The sequence below is a fragment of the Sorex araneus genome, chromosome 1 (assembly GCF_027595985.1).
Source record: "Sorex araneus isolate mSorAra2 chromosome 1, mSorAra2.pri, whole genome shotgun sequence".
Classification (NCBI taxonomy): Eukaryota; Metazoa; Chordata; class Mammalia; order Eulipotyphla; family Soricidae; genus Sorex; species Sorex araneus.
The window spans coordinates 60,887,089-60,891,406 of record NC_073302.1 but is presented as its reverse complement, the minus strand read 5'-3'; the positions used below and the strand labels follow the sequence as shown (position 1 = coordinate 60,891,406).

The following is a 4,318-nucleotide window of genomic DNA, read 5'->3' as shown; positions in this document are numbered from 1 at the left end:
AAAACTGAAGTAACTTTAGTGTGATGGTTTTGATAGCTTAGATAAAGATGTACGCAAACCAGCCCTGTAGAGGAATATAATTCATTGAATAAAGAGAGCATTATATAAATAAAACAATGTTTACTCCTATAAATGTATTAAAGAGAAAGAGTTTTTTGATTCGCGGTTGGCAGTGCTGCTGCTAAGCTCTTGTGTGATGGAGGTGTCACCGGTGGCTGCATTGAGTTTGATATCATGTCTCCCACCATTTTACTAGTACAGCCTACCAAGAAATCAGAAGGCAGAATTTACGCTCAGTACGGAATGTGTGAATGCATGCGTGCAAGGTGTTTGTAAAATGCAAGAAGAGCCTCTAAAGAGAATGAACCCCAACAGGCCCTATATCACCTATGCTATTAGTCTGTTGTTTTGATTTTGTTACTCATCTGGCAGACCTCAGCTGCCTTGTTTAGCAAGCTGATACCCAGCCAGACCAGCCTTCCAACATAGACTGGAATTAAAAAAAAAAAAGATCTTTATACTTCTTCATTGGCGGACCCAACAGACTGGGAAATAACTGAGCTGAAGTATCGGGTGGAAGTGAGTTGAATTAGAATACAGACATGTGTAGGATTACATAGCTTCAGGTAGTTTAGGTTTATTGGGTTACTCCTGTCACAGTGCTCCCATTCCTCTGTTTATTTGTACCTTCTTTCTTAGTGTTCTGTTGACTTGTAAACAATGTTTTTCTCTTCTCCTTGAATCCTTTGCATGGTTTATTCAGAGCAAGTCCTTTTTGTATGGACAAAGAAAGACATTTGATTGGCCTTGAATATTATTAATTCCCGGGCATCTGCTTTCTTGACTGTAGACTCAGCTGCCCTTACTTCCTAGCATCCCCAAAGCAGGGTCCCAACGTGGGACAAGACGGACCCAGGGCAAGCGGTAAGTTATGTGCTACCCTGGCATCGAGATGGGCCTGGCCAAAGTGCCTCATTCTTAACTGTAAGTTAAGAGTCTGATCATGGACAAGTGCTGTCATGATCTTAAAGTAATGATGAGACTAGGACCCTGCTAGGGATAGGAAAGACTAATCTGGCCTGAGCACTGTAGTCTGAGATTGAGATGACCCCATGGGAGCAATTCTAAAAGTTTAGTATGTCTCTTACTATGCCCATACAAAACTCATATGTTTGTTGGACAAGGAGAAGAGAAACACAACCATGGGATTTCATCATTGATGGGTCCTGCTGAAAGCTTGAATTGTTACATTGTAGATTCCAGGTGCTGCCTGGTTTGTAATTGACAGTGTAGATTTCATGTGGCAGCCCAGCCCAGTCTTTGGTATGTAAATCCAAGTGCTTTTCAGCCCAAGGAAGGCTTAGTTTTGGTTCTATATCTTCTTTCTGGAGGCCTAGATTACTAGCCTGCAGATACAAGAGAATAATGTTGCCTCAATGTTCTTCCTGTAAGATCTTTTGGTGCCTTTGGTGACTGTCAATGTATTGCACCATGAGCAAAAAGGGGTTCCGAGAGAGAGACATGGGGAAGGAGAGACTAGAGAAGGGAGTGGAGTAGATCCAGAGAGAGGCTGGAGCTGCAAGTGCCCAGCTGGGTCCTTGTCCTTCCTTCGCCTTTCTTTGGCCGGTACCTTTCCTTGACCATCCTGTTCCAGTCCACGGTGAGCCTTAGTTTTTTACAGACATGTACAACAAGTTATAGTGGGTGTTTTGTATTGTAATAATCCTGTTTCTTTTGGCACACTCTAGCCATGACTGAATATATTGATTGAACTATATTGTTCTTGTTCAATCTGAAAGCCCCCCTTGTACTCCCCCATTTTTCACTTAAAACATTTTATGGTATTTTAGACAGTAGGTTGTTTCTTGCTGGTTATTGTTGGTTTCAGCCCTTCAAACTATTCATTTCCACTTTAATAATACTACACTTACCATTTTCAGGATCAGGTGGAGGGTGGGTGATTACACAGTTTTGTTCTTGAGATAAAATTAGTGAAAGACTAATTAGTGAAAGATTAGTGAAAGACAAATCAATGTTTTTTTGGCTACCTTTGCAAGAAAAATAGCTTCTTACTTTTTTATATATAATTCTTTCAGATCCTTAATTATTTCAAAAGTTTAGCCAATCTTTTCTAAGTTTAGCAAAAAATATTTATCTATATAAATTATTTATAAAAATATAGCACATACAATTTAGAGATCATATGTTTTATATTTTAATTATAAAGGATAACCAGAATAATTTCAGAAACTATATTTGCTATTAAAGCATTTTGCCTGCAAAGATTTCTAAATATTCAGGTTAAATTCTCATCATTTATTGAGGTAGCAGTTTATAATACTGTATAAGTGTCATACATTTAAAGTGTGAAGAAATAAATTATTTCATTAACCTTGTTACCTCAAAAGTTTGAGCTATGCTGTAACACTTGTAAAAGTATATCTCCTTTTCCCTGTCCTACTTAGTCAAATTTCATTTACTTTAATAAAGACCTTGGTATGTCTTTTAATTATGCCTCAAATATCTCTTGACAATACATGTTTCAAACCATTTCTCTTTGAAGCTGATTGGTAAAAAATTTTACATTTATAAATCACTAAGAAGGCATCTTATGGCAAGACCTGCAATTAATTAGAAGCCAAGTAATAATAAAATGCAATTAACTCAGTGACTACTTGTTTTTTAAAAAAATCATCTCATGAAGAAGAAAAATTGCATACAGTCAGATGGAGAAATAATTTTCACTACCAAAATGAATGTAAAATGTAGCCCTCTGCCTCCTTCAGTCCATCAATTCTTATCTTCACCATTTTAATTAACATGTTAATAAATCCCCCAATAGATTTAATAGCAAGTGACAATTGCAAATCACAAGCTGAAATAAAATCTAACACAGCAAATTTGTTACTTGTAAGAAATATCATTATTGCCTAGTCAACCATAGTTTTCTTCTATCCTACCCCTCTCTCTTAAGGGGAAGCTTGCAGGTTGAAAAAGATTTAGCCCCCACATATTAAGCAGAATTAATGATCTATTTGCTTTTAAGCCATATATTAGTTCCAGTTTATCCATCTATTGGGTAAACGGTAGACATTACTCGGTCACTATGATAGATTTGAATGCAGGAAAAAACATCAATCAGTGTCGACTGCTGATTAGTTGTTGGTGTCTTTGACAGGCTCTTCCATCTCAATGAATGAAAGTCAGCTGATTGCTCCCACTTCTCACTGCACCCATTGTCCTCCAAGCCACTATATTACATAGATAATGCTGAGGGTGGGAAATTCTCTCTGCCAGCTAACAGTGAATCTCTCCCCTTCACTTATTATTACATCCATGTTCAGTTTACTGCTTCAGATTACTTTAGAGTGAGACTAGTCAACATATGTGGAAATATAAATGTATAAAGCATGAGTAATATTGGGTGAAAACACTTGTGTTTTAACAATAACATCTGTTCTCCAAAAACAGAGAAGTAATAGAAAGTATACTCCCTCAAATGAGATGATATAAAGTAAATATGTGAAAATGCAAAAGTTGACAGTTGACGAATGAAATATTGTAATAAGTAAAATATTACCCTGGAGAAGAATTTATGTCTGAAAGTACAAGAGTAATTAGACTAAAAACACTCATATTGATATTCATTTCCTCTCAAAATTTGCTCAGGCCAATCTTTTATTACTAAGTTATGTGTTCCAAGTCCATTATGAACAATGCATCTAGTTTATGAGCCTAAAGAACAGATGGAATGCATTCATTTGAGGAAATGATTGGGCAAGTGTTAAAGATATGACTTTTGACTGTCTTGACACCCAGAATTATCTAGCATATGGGCAACTTTTGTCACTAAACACAAAATCAGAAGGAACAGATTATCTACAATTAGGAGTAAAGATTAATCAGGCTTAACTATTATTTTTCTATAGAAGCCAGAATGATACTACCAAGTACTAAATACCATTATAAATTATTTAAACGATATTATATAAATCTAATAGTCATGTGTCCATGTCATTTTTATTTTTATTTTTTAGATAACTCACATTTAAGTATAATGCTTAAAATTAATTTATAAATAACATTGGGTACCCACACTCTTCAGTATGCAAACACATATTCAAAATTCTATTTAACATCTTCTAATAGAAGTGAAAAATAAAGAGTCAGAGAGATAGTACAGCAGAAATGGCACTTCCGTTGCATGCAGTCAAGTAGGCTTTAATCACTGTCACCACATATAATCCTGAAGCACCAACAGGAAAGATCCTCTTGTATAGAGCGAAGAGTAAACTCTGAACACAGCCAGATATGGCCC

The 4,318-nt window shown here is 36.0% G+C and overlaps 1 pseudogene; it reads left to right on the top strand.

Annotated features, from left to right (window-relative positions):
- The first annotated feature begins 234 nt into the window (after positions 1–234).
- On the top strand, positions 235–556 carry LOC101554432 (enhancer of rudimentary homolog; annotated as a pseudogene).
- Positions 557–4,318: the final 3,762 nt, after the last annotated feature.